Below are 17,486 nucleotides of genomic sequence, written 5' to 3'. Positions count from 1 at the left end.
ACACACCTAAGAGCCTCAAAAATGCATTTTAAAATTTTGGGGACCGACGCAATCGAATGCTTGTGCAGCCCAAATCTTTCTGGTACTTTGTGATTCTTGGAATCCTTTCAAATTTACATTCTCCATATTTTCAAAATTCATTTTGAAAATAGTCAACTCAAGTCAACTGTGGCTAAATCTGGTCAACTTTTGGTCAACCTTAGTCTTTGTGACTTCGCAATCATTTCAAATCAACCCTCAATCTTCTTTAGATCGTTCTGATCTCTTCTAGATTCTGCTGAATCTCAGATTTCTTCTATATCTCATGATATACTGCTTCAAATCATATTTTTGGTGTTTCATCTTTCGATTTCGCTCTCGAGGGGGCAAGATGATTACATCATTAAATACTTATTGCTCGGGGCATCTAGTTCCCATCTTATGTCCTTATCACTTGGGGCATCTCATCACTCGGGGCATCTTGTTCCCTTCTATCTGGCATCTTTTCCATCTATCTTATCTTTTCATCAATTGATCAACCTTATAACAAATCTTCTTAGAGTTCGATAGACAGGTATTGGGACAGTCTAAACTTTGACTCCTGAGGATCAAGCCTCGTTCTGGGGATGATTCTACGACTCATGATTGGACCTTGTTATCTTTTATTAATCTTAGGTATCTAGGTGTTCTATCTAGATCCTTGAAGGTTAAGCTTCGTTCTGGAGATAATATTCTAAATGCTTTTAGTTTCAAGTATCTAGGTGTTCTATCTGGATCCTTGAAGATTATGCTTCGTTCTGGAGATAATCTTCTAAATGCTATCAATTTCAAGTATCTAGACATTCTGTCTGGATCCTTAAAGATTATGTTTCGTTCTGGAGATAGTCTTTTAAATGCTACCAATCTTAGGTATCTAGGTATTTTGCTTGGATTCCTTGGGATTAAGCTCTATTCTAGAGATAGTCCTTAAAAGCTTATTAATTTGTCTCCGTGTAATCAACTTCGAAACCAATCTCATGTTCGCATCATGCTTTCTGATTATCTTTGAATTGAACGTGCTGCTCGCACATTCATTCAAAGAGGGGCAAAATGTAATACCTCAAAATTGGCTCATTGCCATCTCAACCAATTCTAGTCTATTTCTGATCAATCCTAAAGTCGTATTCCATTAGGCAAATTCTTATTCTAGTACTCACTACTTGACTTAATTGTTAGATGCAAAAAACCCTAATCTGCATTCATCATGCTTATTATTTAATTCCTATAGTATTTACTCATATTAGTCACATTGAACCTATTGATTAATATTTAATTTAATTACTAAGTATTTATACTTTAATTAAATTAAATTATATCTTAAGGCTAATGTACTATGGAATTAAATTTATTTAATTTAATAAATATGCCTATCTTGATTAATTAAATGTAATTATTTAATTAAATGGGAAAGGCATTTCTAAGAAATTAAAGAAAATTATTTAATTAAATGGAGTACTTACTTCTAATTAATTAAACAAAGTTATTTAATTAAATGGGAAGCCATTCCTAATTAATTAAATGAAGTTATTTAATTAAATAAGAAAAGTGTCTCTAATTAATTAAAGGATTATTTAATTAAATAGAAAAGGTAATTATGAGAGCATATCTCATTTTATTAAATTAAATATCTCACCAAAATCTCTCTTCAGTTCAAAAAAAGGAAATTTCCAGTTCACTATTGATAAAAAATGAGTTAAATCAGTTAACTCCTTTTTTTACTCAAATTAAATCAATTAACTCCTTTTTTTACTCAAATTAAATTAGTTAACTCCCTTTAATTTGGGAATCTTCCTTTATGACTGAACTTCATCTTCAATCCTGACCGTTGATTGAAATCAATCTCAACCGTTGATGGATTCCAGGAAAGTCTATTTAAGAGACCCTCATCTCTTCATTTTGGAGGGAGGTTGAATGAGAATTTGCATCAAATTGCTGTTGGATTGTGCATTCATTTGAGCTCCCTACTTTCATATTCATTTTCTAGATTTAATATACATACATTTTAGCATAGCTTTCTTTTACGTGTTCTTAGATTAAACGTGCATACTCCATTCTAGATTAATCTACATTCTCATATAGATTAGTCGCATTTTCTTTCAAATCCTTCATTCTTACAGGGTCTGGTTGCTTAAACACCTCGAATTTGAGGATATCTGACAAGCAATTCCCTTTAGATAGAAGGCAATAGGTCGCTTTGCCAGTTGATTTTTGGATGAACAATCCAATGTTCATTCTGGGATGAATCTGCATACAATGATTGTGTTGAAGTGTGTGTGTGTTAGCAGAGGCCACATATTCATGCATACAGGTAGGATGTCACACAGTTGAGAGAGATGTACCCCTATCTTTTTGTAGGCTTCTAGGAGTAAGCCCATAACTAGTGGTGGAGGATTTAGTGTCTCTTGTGTTTTCATCTTCTACCTTGATCTATTTTGTTCATTGACACTCTATGATATTCATGTTTATGTGAAATTAAGAAGCTTTGATTATTCGACATTATTTTGATAACTAGTATCATAGCTACTAGATGTTAGATGCTACACTATTTAATTTGATCTTATCTACATGATGATGATAGTGATATGACATGATGCTTATGATGATAGCTTGTTATTTTGTATTCAGATGTAAACTTTGTTTATGGTTATATGATGGACTTTATCAGATTATGGTTGATGTGTTTGTCCTATAGATATTTATATCGTTCTTGTAGTAAAGTTTTATTTGATGCAAATTAATGATTTACCTAAGTTATTTTAGTGAAATTAATTAAATTAGTATTTATGTGATTTCACATACTATTGCTTTAGCTATATTATTATTCTACATCTATGCTTAATCATGTTGTTTATTGTGTAGGACTTATATCCCTAATAGTGATGTATGGAGTTAGTGGTTTGGTCATTCATACCTAGCCAATGTTGTCCCTATATGGGCAACGTATCCTATTTAATTAAAATAATAAACCTTCTGGTTAATTGGTAAATTTGGATTCATTATGAATTTTTGTTTAGACCTATGAGCGTGTCTATACATTTAGGAATCCACAATGGTCGCAAAAGTTATTAAAACAATGCAATTTAATTATTTAAAGGGAATTATATAGTTGATCTAAATTTATTTTATATTATCAACAAATTTTTTGTAGTTGAATTCCATTTAATTAGAATTACTTGATTTATCTAGGTTAAAAAGGGATTTAGTTTATTATGTTATTCATTTTTTCTTTTTATATGACACTTTATTTCAAAGTGCATTTATGGCCCAATAGTGATTTTAATACTCACTCCTCACTTTGGAAATTAAGAATTTTGGAGTAAATCCTCCAAACTCCTTTTGAACATTTTAGAGATTTATTCATTGTGGGAGTTACACTCATAGGACCAATATGAGAGTAGGCTCATTTGATTTAGAGCAGAAAACTCCTCATTTGCTAAGCTTTACATCACTATTGGCATGCCTGTTATTTTGTGGCTCTTATTTCCATTTTAGCCCATTTGGTTATGAGGCAGGGTCTTTCCATTTTAATAGTTTTAGCTCATTTTTTTTTCCATTTTCATTTTCTTTATAGTTGGAGGATGAGAACTAGTGTTCCCCTCTATTTGCATAAGTTAATTTGGCCTAGTTGGGTAGGAATGAGTAATTAGGGTTTTTTTGTGTATTTTAATGTGAAGTTCATACTATTATACCTATCATTTTTTCCTATGAACTTGGAATTTAATTTTTATTGGATTTTTGAAGGCTCAACCCCCATTTGGGAAAAAGGTTTTAATTTCATCAATTTTTGACAACTTTCATTTTGGAGCAATTTTTACATTGCCTCATTTTGCATGCCACTCAATTTTCTAAGATATTTCTTAGCACCAATTTTGGTTGTAGATTTGGAATGTATGCTAGGTTTTTGATCCAACCATGTCTCCACTTTATGCTCAATGAGATTCATATTGAATCCATACTTCTGACACTATGCTTGGTTGAGTATATTTTTATACTTGGTGTTTTTTGTTTTCTCATCCTACCCTTGTTTAACTTTGATTTTAGTGTGGATGGTTCTTACCACACATGAGAACATGCACATGTGTATGACAGATCTTACAAGACCCACACTCCTGAATGTATATCAATTAAGGGATTATTCATTTAGGGGCTAGGTTGGGAGCTTACATTTCCTTTGGGCACTCATTATGTGATGAGCATGGGTATGTACAGTAGGTGGTGGAGTGAATTCTCTCAATACCCCGGTTTAGGACTGAAAAAGGTATCATGAAATTTTTTTAATAAGTGATAATCAAATTAACTAAAGGACACTAAAACATAATTAAGATAAGGGGACACCTCAATGTTCTCTGATGCATTAGTATGAGGGTGTGTGGTGTCTCTGCATTGTGCACTTTTTTATATAAGTTGTTGTGAGGGAACAATGTATGGCCTTTCGAGGGAGGTGATTAAGTATCAAAGATAGCTTGGGCTTTTCAATGCCATGAGAATTACACTCCACTTGAGTCCCTATATAGTTAACCTAGAGAGTGTCTGACTAGGACTTGTTGTATTACATTGTGTCATGATCTTGGTTTCAGTCTTTTGTTCTACTTGGTGTAAGTGTTAGCCTTGAAAGATTTTACTTGTGTTTGGGGTTGGTTCACTATCTCCATTAGCATGATGGGAGTGGGCTTATGTTGGAATTATTTAGAATATTTGAGGGGAAGGGGGAGGGGGGGGGGGGGGGGGGTGAATTAGTTATTCAAGGTCCATATGTACAAATAAAAAATTTCAATTCTTAATAGAGACATATCCGTAAAACCTTATCATGCATGCATCCCTTAGATCATACAATACTTAAACTTTGTAGGTTATTGCCCTAGGTCAAAATAATTTTGCAAGAATCTAAACATGAAACAACATAAGAACATTCACACAATTTTGACACAAGCATTTTACATGGAAACTCAATTTGGGAAAAACCAAAAGTAACATGCTACTAATTCTCACTCTTCTGAAGTGATGCCCTATGAAAGGGCAACCTTGTTAAAGGTTAGAATGCACACTGTTAAATCTAACCTAATTAAAGGATTTTAGGAGTGAGCCTTGTTAAAGGACTTTAGAACTATTCCATTAGAATGTCACCCAGTTAAAGGATTTACAAATGACTGTTAGGTCAACCTTAATCCAAAGGATTTACCCTAGACTAATACAATGATTAGAAAGTAACAATAAGGCTTGATTTGATAACAAATTATAGCTCACTTGGAGATTATAGATCTCTATTTCAGTCCTCTATTCTTCTTAACATTCACACACTTCAACTTTGGTAGCTTGTTCATCCTTCAAGAATTCATACTCTTAAGCCTTCTTGCTTTGCATGCCAACCGCAGTCACTTATGTTTGGCCAGTAAATGAAGCAATACCCTAGAATTCTTGTCTTCCTTAGGTTCTTGTACATGACAACCTTTTCTTCTAACCAACCATCTTTATAAATAGACAATTTAGATTTTTTTCCACTTAACCACAATCATTCAATTTAGGGTTAGGTAAGATTAGGTAGAATACAATGAATCTACCAACTTTTCCATTTGGTTCCTCTAGAAACTTCTTCTACAATCTTCCTTGAATTTACCTCAAAATATTTTACCTTGAATTCTATGCCACTAGCTCATCATAGTTATCTTCCATACACTTGATACAATTCAAAGAAAAAAATAGCTAGCTCAGATTTGTCAAATATTTGATTTAACATTGTTTGCTGTCACTCGACAACTATATTGTTCACTCCGCAAACATGAAAGTTTACTAATGCTCGACACCAACTAAACTTTACTCCACATATACTAATAATCACTTGGCTTGCACTATTTTTCATCTTTTCTCAACACCTCTTGTTTTTCATTTGGCTTCGATTGCTTTATACTCAGCTTGCACTGAATGCCCGACAACGCTTGGCAAAAACTTTTCTTAATTAATCTTCTTCCATTCTTAACTTGAGTAATCTTTCATTTCAGAATTTAAGTAGATAAATAATTCACTATAGTATTAATGTCTTACTTGGTCTTAGTACTTCTTTTACATACCAAATAACTCAACCTTTCTCTAGGTGTTATTGTTATCTCCTCTTTTCAAATCTTCTCCATCAATCAACTAAATGATAGCTTTTAGACCAAAAAATAATTGTCTCACCAACAGGAAACATGTTTGACATCATTGAAAAAATAATGAATGTTTCATTATAGGTTCTTCTCTTCAAAATCATCTTATATCAATAGCCTATGGGTTCTACATGTTTGGGCATCACAACTACCTAAACCACTGTTGGGGACCAATGTACAAAGTTGGCCTTCTTTGAGTTAGTTTTGAATCTTGGTTCTTCACTTTGATTCTCCATAGTTTCCAAAGTATGTTTCTTAGTGATTTATGTTCTTTTGATGTCATTCTTTGGGATAATATCTTATGGTTCCTCATTCATTTTCATTGTGATGTTTCTTTTGCTCATGTTTTTTTATTATAATGCTTGACTTAGATTAATAGATGTTATTATTTTGGCATTATAGTATGTTAGGGTTATTCTATCTCTTTTATGCTTTTGAGTGATCACTCCTTGACTTTGGTGGTTTTGGTACTCTCTGGTGTGGAGGTTTTAACCATACTTTGTTCTCTGAGTTGGTTTATTGGCCTTGTGAGTATCTTGGGTGACCCTTTTCCAATTTTGTACGATGTTGTCTTTGTATTCTATTGCTTCTTTGTAGATTATTGTATGATAAAGATAAGTATCATACTATTTCTTGAAGATTATCATATTATACTGGACAAGTATTGTACTAGTACTTGTAGATTATCATAAAATACTAGAATGGTATCATATTGGTATTACAAAGTCTATTGTCTGGTAGTAATAGGAAGTATCATACTAGGTTTTTTGGAAGACCTATTTGGCCAAATAGTGGGTACTTTATGACTTGTTTGATGTGTTCAAAAAGGTGATTTGGATAACCTTTTGGGAGTTGTTTCTAGCTATACCTTCAACATTTAGTTATGGGGTGTATAAAATATATCATTTAAGTATAAGAAATAATTCTTATACTTAAGATATATTTTATATATATGATGATTCATTCGAGACATGATCCATCATCTAGGAGTTAAGATAAAGATTGCAGGTTTCTAAATTTGACAAGATTTTAGACTTGGCCTAATTTCAAGGTTTCAAGAATTCATACTTAGCCAAATTTTAGGATTTAATAGATGTCTTTTAGCATGTGTCTAGTAGATGAGTTATTTTTAAATTGAGTTGTTGTCTTGTGAATGACCATTCGAGGGTCTCTTCTTACTATTCTTGATTATGTTAAGGTTAGTTGGAAAAGGACATGCATGTTTAACCATGCTAGGAAATTTTACTTTGGGTTTAAAAAGAACATATCCTTTGGGTATTCTTATGATTCATATGATATTTGATTCTAAGTTGGTAAGTTGTGATGCTTGGGGATCTTTGGCATTTGGTTTAGGTTAATCTTTCATTTTTTTTTAGTGTAATTTATTTTGGTTGCATCTTATATTTACATATATATATAAGCCTTTGTTTATCCTTGTTACAAGGATCTCTGGGCTGGGAATTACATCTACTATGTGTTATCATCCATTCAATCCCTTTTATTAACTTGTATTACATTCTTGATAGGGATATAACTTATTCTTATCATATTTATAATCTTTTGTTACTGTGCTTTCTAGTAGAATACCTTTAGAGTAAACACCTACATGGTATCAAATCTGATAGAGTGCCACTAGATAATCTTTGGAGAGATTTTAGTGCATATCTATGATTGTCATATCAAAATCTTGCATCAAAATTCATTGAGTACTTTATGGAAGCGTGATTAATATAGACAAATGCCTAGTATATAGTTATGTAATATTTGAATTTTTTAATGCATATATAATTGCTGACATTTCTTTTTCTATAACACTTTTTTAAGGATAAAATTCCAAGCAATAAAAATTATTAAGATCTTCAAATGCTTTCTCACAAGTTGGGGTTCATTGAAAATCAACATCCTACCAATAAAAGCATATAGTGGACTAAATATTTGTCTAATATTCTTAATGGAACTCCGATAGTAACCCATGTATCCAAGAAAACTTCTAAAAAATCTCTATTTTGTAGGTGTTGTTAGATCTTTGATGACTTCAATCTTGGGGGGATCAATCGAAATACCCTTGTCAAAGATGTTATGTCCTAGAACTACTTTTCCTACATCATACAGAAACATTTCTCATTATTTAGGGGAATATTATGCTCTTTTAATCTCTACAACACCCTAATTAGATTGGTCAATACCTCTTGAAAATCCTCCCAATATGTAGTAAAGTCATCTATATATTTCCATACAGTTATGATATCGGGAAAATATTGATAATTTACCTCTAAAAAAATTCGTGTGTTACAAAAACCAAATGGAAGGGGAAAAAAATGAATAATTTCCTAATGGAAATAAAAAAGCTCATCTTCTCTTAGTCCTCTGAGATAATCTTAATCTAATCGTATCCACTAAAACCATCCCAGAATGAGAAATATGTTTTTCTTGCTAGAGAATCTAAAACTTGATCAATGAAAGGAAGTGAAGAGTGGTCCTTCTTTATTATTGAACTGAGTTCTATGTAATCCAAACATAACCGTTTTCCTCCTTTATTAGGAACACTAACTAGAGGAGATACCCAATCTCTATCAAATATTGGATAGATAATATAATTTAGTTAATATAATTAAATTAATATTCACAAGGAAACTAATTTTTAAAGTTGTTAAGAAATGAATTTAGTTGATTATATATTTTAACAACTAAACCTTTATGAATAAGATAGTAAAGAAAGATATCATAATTTTTGTCAATTATACAACTAATAAATTTGACCCCAATCTTATAATATGAGTAAATTTATATTTCTTTTCTATGGAATTATAAGTCTTAGAGGGACATATTTTGGAATGCTTTATCTTGTAGACTTATTTGAAGACATTCAACTTTATTAATTGACTAAAAATAAGTGACATGAATGAAAATTTTAATATCATAACTATTACAAAAATTGAAACTAATTTTTTCAGACATATAATAAAAATTATATTGTAAAAACTTAAATTTTAAAAGTAATATAATACTTAATATTTATTAACTCATAAAATAATATATATGTACTTAAAAATAAAAAATAAAATAATTATAAAATAAATTGTAGGTAGCCAAATAGGAAATAGAGTTCATTCACCTGTTAGGTTTTAACTATAAAGATGATATTTCATAACTATTCATTTATCATATAGATATAGATGAAAGATCAAAAGAAAGCCAATGACACCAAAAGTAATAAATTTTAATTGTTTGTTGGGCACACAAAATAAAGACAAGATATTGTATTACAAATGTTTGAAAGCATTATCATTAGTACAAGAGGACCACAGCTTTAACAATATATGAGATTAACTTCGAGGAGAGAGCGTATTTATTTAATTTCTTATATAAATTATCTTACAAGCTATATATAAAAATGCACCAGATTTTTTTTTCTCTTGGGAATCATTTATATTACATGAAACAAAAAAAACTTCAATAATGAGTTTATTCTTACCCTTACTTTCTCAAAAATGAAAGGAATGACCTATTTATCTATATTATTACTAGCTTTTTCCATTGTCCAAGGGTGAGTATTTATTTGAAAATGAAAAAAAAATGGGATCTATGTTACACAAGGGGTAAATGAAATTCATTAGATGTTGCTCAATGTCTCAAATTTGTGTGTTTTCTTTCAACAATAATTGGTCCCTAGCTTCTCCATGTAAGCATTGTAGACATTGACTACCTAACTAAGGTACATTTTGATTATTTAATGGAGCACCTTCATGATTTTAAGAGAAAGAAATCTATCTTTGGATTTCCATAAAAATGATTTGTAAGTTCTATAAATTATAACTCACTCTTCTTATAGAGGATATTGTCTTGTTCTTAATGTATTGTGATTCATAAGCAGAGAACAAGAATGGTAAGGAGGCTAAAAATATTGGAACAAAATACATTATAAAAAATAATTAATCATGTAATTGAGGTTGTGACATGGGTTATACAATTTTCATTGACCCATTTTAGGTTCCCAAACTTCCTTTGATATTATGCCAAGTAGTGGAGTTGGGAGTAGAAATTTTAATGACTTAAATTGTCTTTTTTTGAGAGGTAGTATGGTTATAATTCATCGTTATTAATCTATTTGCTTTGAATTCCCACCATTGATCAAGCCAATATAATTTTTAGGTTGGGTATAGTATTTTCCTCTTTTTTGTGGTTCATTTACTCAAATTATATAATAATATTAAAAAATGTATATACTATTAAATTATCTGATCGATAATAATGATTTTGATCAAATAGCTTTTGTGTAAATTCTTTGATTAAAAAATTATTATTGTAAATAGTTACATTCACTTCAATATTTAAAAACTTATTAAATGATTATTGATACCTTTGATTTACATTCTACATTTTTTTATCTTTTAAATTAATTTTCAAACTAAAAGCATTCTTTGTAAGTATCCCCTTGTATACTTGACTATAAGAATATAATTGTGTTAATCTAATTAAAATATTTTTCCTTGATTAATTCACATCTAGTTAATTTTTATAGTTTACTTAGGCTTATGGAAATACATAGGAGTAGTTGAAGAATTTTGACTTTATGTGGACTTATCATATTTTTATTTTATCATAGTCACTTATAATGGATGGACTTTTCTACCTTAGTTGAGTGATCCATCATTTGTGGTATTAATAGTGTATCAACCTCCACCTTTTTTGTACATACTTTATTACATATTAGAGTATGATCCACCTCTAGTGGATGTGTGATTTTACCTTAGGTGGTGATAAGTTGTTAAAAGTGTGCCTTGTTAAAGGACTTTAACTCACAATAAAGTAAGCACCTTGTTAGAGGATTTCAATATAGCCTATTAGGACTACTCTGTTAAGAGATTTAACTGATTCACCTATTAGAATGTCTCAACATTGATCCTATGGTTAGCACTTTGTTGCTTGATAATACATCACCTCTAAACTAATGTATTCTTGATCCTTCTTGATCAGATGTCTCTTCTACTATTCACTATTTCCTTCCTCTGTTCTCCTTTAATTGATTCTATAATGCAATTTTAGATCATTATACCTTGGTCACTATTTGGTGAGATTGGCCATTACTACATTCATAACTACCATCTTAAACTTATGAGGCAATATTATGTGCAAGAGTTAGGAAGTAATAAAGGATGAATACAAAGTGTACATGGGGGAAAAATGACAAAGGAAATAGAGAAAAAATTAGAGGAGCATTTTCTTCTATGTCAAGTTCATTATCATTTTTCATAAGATGAGTCAAGGCTTGGTCATCCTCTTGTATTTACATTAATGGGCTTATATCTATCATCATTAAGGTGTCCAAAGAGTCAACTTCATCCACTTGGTCCCTTCCTAGCTAAGGTCAAATAAGGTTTTAATCTCTCCATGGGTTTGAATTAGGGGGTATAATATCAACCTTTTACTATTATTTCCATGGGATATAGTCATATCTTCAAATCTACACCCTATATAAGCATCTAAAATAGCTAACCATGGTCCCCATATAATGATAAGTATCACCACAAAGTAGCTTTAGGAGAAAATATCATGAAGTCAACATGACACTTCCATGAGTCTAAGGTAACAAAAAGATCCTCAATACTATGAAGCTATCAATTAACTATATAAAAATAGGAGATGGTCTTAAATTACAAAGATTTAGTTGATGTATGCTATCTTTAGTCATTACATGAATGGATTATGCTTTGCATACATGTCCCTACTTTTTATGAGCAAAATGTTGGGTCCCCTCTTTTTGATTTTGACTTTTAGGTTCCTTTGTTTGGTTTCAATTTTTTGGTCTTTGGGTTTCTATATTCTTGTCTAGGATATGGTACCATTGTGTTTGAAAGAAGGAAGTGAGAATTCCCAGCCTTAGGGCAGGAAGTCCTTGGTATTCATAAAAAATTCTCTCAGATTAGGGGGAGTCTACTCTCATGTGTCCTTGACGACAAGGGGAGATTTCTATGGTCCTAAGACAAGACACGTGGAAATATTCATTAATGAAAGAGAAGTACAATTAATTCATCCTTTTAGCTATAATGATCAACATGTTATTTAAGACACCCAAATGGATTGATTTTTACTTTGCTCAGTAATCACAATTATGCTCTACAAGAAAAGTTATTACATGGGTCATCACCCTACTTGGAAGTGTTTGTTTTGTAAATCCATGAAGGTGTCTTTTCAAGGATAGGCTAGTTTTGGTTCATGTATCGACATGGACAAGTTTTGGCATTGTGATACTCCCTTGCTCTAGTGCTCTAGGTTAGTTATCTTGTGTCACCTTTGGTGCATTTCTTTTTGTCTGCAGATTATGTCTTTTGTGTTCCTTTTTGTGGGGTTTGTTATTTCTTTCATTTGTTCCTTTATTTTTTAATTTAATTTTTCTTGTTGCTTTGGCATGGCTTTGGTGGTCATGTGACTCTTTCTTTAGTTGAGTTTGTGCATTGTGTTTTTCATTTTCTCTTATTTGTTGTTGGGCATAGTTGCTTTGACTCCACCCTTTGTGTGTCAAGGAGATGGTTTTTTTGTTCCTTTAATAGGATATGTTAGGTAGTCTAGACTTTGGGTTCCTATAAAGGGTAGCTATAATTCATAGTGCAAAACTCTTCCCAGTAATGGAGGGCATAGTCAGTTCCTTGTGTGTTGTTTGGTTTGGTGGTGCAAGCTCCATTTCTTCTTGTTTTTTGATTGTTGTCTCTACCAAGAGGAGGTCTTAGTCATCTAGGTACCCTATTTTTGTCCTTGTCTTTACATGAGGTAGGATCTCACTAGGTGAACTTCATTTTCTTAGCCAAAGAAGTTGTGGGCATGCCCCCATGGATGTTTGGGTGGTGGTTTTTTGGATTTGAAAGATGAAAATTATGGGTATGTTATCCCTAGTACATGCACATGTGCAACCTCAACCTTAGTAGGGTAAGTGACAACTTGATCAACTTTGAAAAAATAGTTTTCTTAGTATTTTTGGTGGTGAGTGGTTGTTTTCCACTTTCTTCATCTACTTAGATGCAACATTCCTCCTTAAGTGTCTTGTGTCATTCACAATGTATTTGTTAGTATTTTAAATTAAATTTCTATCACATCAAAGGTACCAAACATTTATTAATCAAATGTGTTACATAAGTGGATCTTGAATAGTAGTCTTGTCAATTGTATGAGGAAAACTTAGTGTCATGAGCCACATCATTGGAAGTTTATTCTAGGCAACAAATTTTTGGATTTCTCGTATAGAGAAAATAATATGATTTTGGCTTTTGAAACTACATATTTTGGCACTAACAAAGTTTGAACTACACGTTCTCAAGATTTAGGGATTTTTGACCCCATTATTGGTGAGATATAGTTTTTATGCTCCCAAGGTATGGCTTTTGGTTACCTTTCTTTTTTCTTTTGTTAATTGTTATATTTGTTCAGGATTTTGGGTTTTGTGTCCCTACTCCATGTGGCACATTTATCTTTTGTTAGAATGGGAAGGCATGGAACCTCAAAATACCAAAAATCTTAAATTTGATAAATGGATTGTTGTTGAAAAGAGGATCATGGTAATAATGAGTGTATGGTCTCTATAAGTGGTAATGGGTATTGCCTTTGGAGGATCAACAAAATTCTTTAGGTGTTGCAGATGGACAAAGATTGATATGAATTCCATAGGATGAAGTGTTAGAAAGTAAAGTTCACCAAGATAATTGAGAGGGGAAAGGTGAATCAATTATCCAATAATTAAAATATTAATAAAACTTATTAATCCTTAAGCATGTGACCAATCTAATGAGCAACCATAAGAATATATTCATACACAATAACACGATAAATGTTAACTAGGGAAACCTTGATTAGAGGAAAAAAATTTGTGGGGATGGTACCCAAAAAATGATGTACTAATTTATAAAAGTTCATTGTTAGAGGGTGGACTATGTTAGGAGCCAATGAAATAAATTTAGTACATATTAATCCCTATTAGGAGACTTTAAATCTTGGTTAGGAGATTCCAACCCAGTTAGGAGTTGTGCCAACCTTGTTAGGAGTTGTGCCATCCTTGTAAGAAGTTGTAGAAGATAGATGGACCCACTGTCCAAATCACTTTAGGGGAAAGACCAATGAACTCACTATCTAAAAGATCTTTGTATCATTCCTTGTAGAATAATAGAAATGTATAGCTCTTTCTCTGTCCTCTGACTAGATCAATAACTTTGCATCCAATAATCCCTTGGATCAATTACTCACATTTACCAAATACTTCACATATCACACACTTGAGAACACTTCATTACAAGGAAAATAATCTTCCTTTATATCATATCCTTAAAGTAATTCCTTGACTCGGTCTTGAGGCTTTCCACATTAATTATAATATGACCTCATTAAGATATAATAAAACTTTACATCTTTTTGCAATTACAAATTACTATTAGCTCATAGTCTTTACAACTTCCCACACATGCAACCTCAAACCTTGTGCACTTGTTGACATCATCATCAGGTTGTATACTATCACCATCTAACTATGCTCATCATGATTATATCTCAATAAAGAGATACAAATCAATCATCAAGAACCACTTATTAGGTAATATGTCTTCTTACTGTCTTTTATGAATCAATCATATCTTATGCATGTCTTTGATTCTTTATATGTACACTTATCCATGTCATTAGGATATAGTGTAGAACACATCCTTAACTATGCTTGACCTGATCATCAATACTTAGTTTGTATGACCTTTTTCTCTATCTACTACTTGCTCAGTTTTCATAGAAATAATTGAAGGATTTTATCAATACAAATCCACAAAGCTCGAAGAATACTTGCATGTAAAAACTTGTCATAGAAGAAAAAAGATGAGAGGAGGCAAGGGTTTTTCTCTAAAAATATGCAAATTGTATTCTCAGAAATGAAAAAGGTGTTAGATAATTACAAATAATTTATCCTTATATAAGGAGATCAAAACCTGAAAAGAGTAACCTAAAAGGTACAAAGGGTAACCTAAAAGGTAAATGCTATTTAATAATTAATAATTAATTATTAAATAAGAATGCAAAAGTTGCATAAAGTGAAATCTTGAGAAGGGAGAAAAGGTAATTTAATTAATGAAATAGAGAAATAGAGGAAACCTAGTGGGAAAAAATCTACTCCAAAAAGAGATAAAAAAGAATGCACAAATGAAACATCTACGGAGAATCTCCCAAGACCATAAGTAAAATGAAAGCCTCCATGATAGAAGCTTGAGACTCCATTGTCTCGCTAGAATGGCAGAACTCCTATATTAATGAACATTCCAATGTGGCTCCAATCTGAAGGAAACAAAGGCAGTGAACAAGAATGAAAAAATCAATGTATGTAAGGTGCAACTGGAAGTCCTAGCTAATGCTCAAAGGAGAAAGTATGAGAATCGTAGAATGGAATCTTTAATGGAGGTGGAATAATATGTGTTGAATTTGTCATATGAGAGGAGATGTGTGTCCTCTGATATATCCTTGAAAATTGTAGTAGGTGGCTCAATGACTCGTGCTACAATAGTAGGTAATGATGAAGAGTAATCCCATGCAAGAGATGGAATCTGAATAGGAGGTGGAGGTGTACAAGTCACAACACCGGTCTCAAGAACAACACAAGTTTAAGAGACCTGATTTCACCTCGGTAGACTCTCGTGAGAAAAGAGAGTGAGTCTTTGATAGTGGAGATAGTGGACCAAAATGTGAGAAGGAATATAGGTGAGAAGCATGATCAACAATCCTTGTAGCAATAATATTTCCTATCTCACTATCTCTAATGTGCATTGAATCCTGTGTAAACTCAATTGTCTTCCCTGTCCCACTGTGTGTAATCTAATAAATAAAAAGAAGGTTAGAGGAAAAAGATTGAACATAAAGTACATCATGAAATGTACCATCATCAATTTCAATAGAACCTTTCCCACATATAGCCATAATAGTGTTGGTCCCCATCAAAATGTGTGGAGTAGGAGAAGCCTCAAAAGAAGAGAAAAAATCTTGATAAGATACCATATGGTGTGAAGCACCTGAATCCAATAACCATCTAGAAGAATGAGGAATAGTACTTGCACATAATGTATGACCCTTTCCTATATATTTACCATCTGACTAAAATGATGATGATGGAGAAGGTCTATGACAAGTAGAAGGAATATCAATGTTTCTCTTCTGAAGGAGAGCTATCAAATATGAAACTTGTTTGGCATAGCCATCTAACTTCTTCGCATAGAAATGTGACTCATCATAATTAGGCTTATTAAAATAAGAATATTCTGGTCTTTCTAGCTTTGATTTATCCCCTTTAGGAGGAGGTGGCCTTGATGAAATGTGAGTGTTGGAATCAATCTAAAACTTTATAGAATGAGATTTCTAAGTCTTTTCCTTGGTCGAGCTTGCAATGTATGACTTTGTGAGCCTATGAGAGAATCCAACTAAGAGAGATTAGCTTGTTCTGGGGTCAACCAATCACAAAAAAAATCAAAAGATGGCATGAAAGATGTATTACCCAAAGCATCTTTGGTGGAATAGAAGGTAGAAGAAAAAATCTAAAAGTTTGCACAGAGCTTAGAAAGAATCAGGTAGATACATTTAGTGTCAGTCTTCAATTTCCCACCACCCCGCAATAAAGATTCTAGTTGCTTGAATTTCATCAAGAAGTCCTCAATGGAGGGAAAAGAATCTAGTATAAGTGAGGTAAGCTCTATCTCAATTTGAAGTTCCCTGTACCCATTCACTATACCAAACAAGCCTTCAAGCTTGGTCCACATAGCTAGAGGGGTATTGCACCCATTAAGATGAAACTATAGACTATCAGAGACCTATAAGGAAATCAATCCTATTGCCTCATCCATATTTTTCCTATGCTACATGACCTCAAAAGGCCTCTATAAAACTAGCTGCACTACATCTAAACAAGACCATAATCCTTTTGACCAAAGAAGCTATGTCATCAAGGTCTTCCATGTGTGATAATTATGAGTGGTCAAAATTTCTAGACAAGAAGAGGTCTCGGCCATTGTTTTAGAAGGTGTTGAATTGTTTTTTAAATTTTTTTCTAGTTTACATAAGTAAATAAAAAAACAATATGGAAAAATACCCCCCACAATGCAAAAAATTGAACCCTAGCTGCTAGAAGGAATGCATAAATGAGAGAAGAGAAAAAACTTAGATATGAATCACAAATACCTATTTTTTATAGGCCAAAAAATGACCAACTGTTGAAAGTACTATGTCCACTCAATTATTACTCCAAACTGATACAAGATTTGGAAATTAGACAACAAATCATTCACTTTTTAAAAAAAATAGCACTTGAATATGTGTCCA

The sequence above is a fragment of the Cupressus sempervirens genome, chromosome 2 (assembly GCF_028749045.1).
Source record: "Cupressus sempervirens isolate cs-2001-9-10 chromosome 2, ASM2874904v1, whole genome shotgun sequence".
NCBI classification, from domain to species: domain Eukaryota; kingdom Viridiplantae; phylum Streptophyta; class Pinopsida; order Cupressales; family Cupressaceae; genus Cupressus; species Cupressus sempervirens.
The sequence above is the reverse complement of the archived record's forward strand: the minus strand, read 5'-3'. Positions refer to the sequence as shown.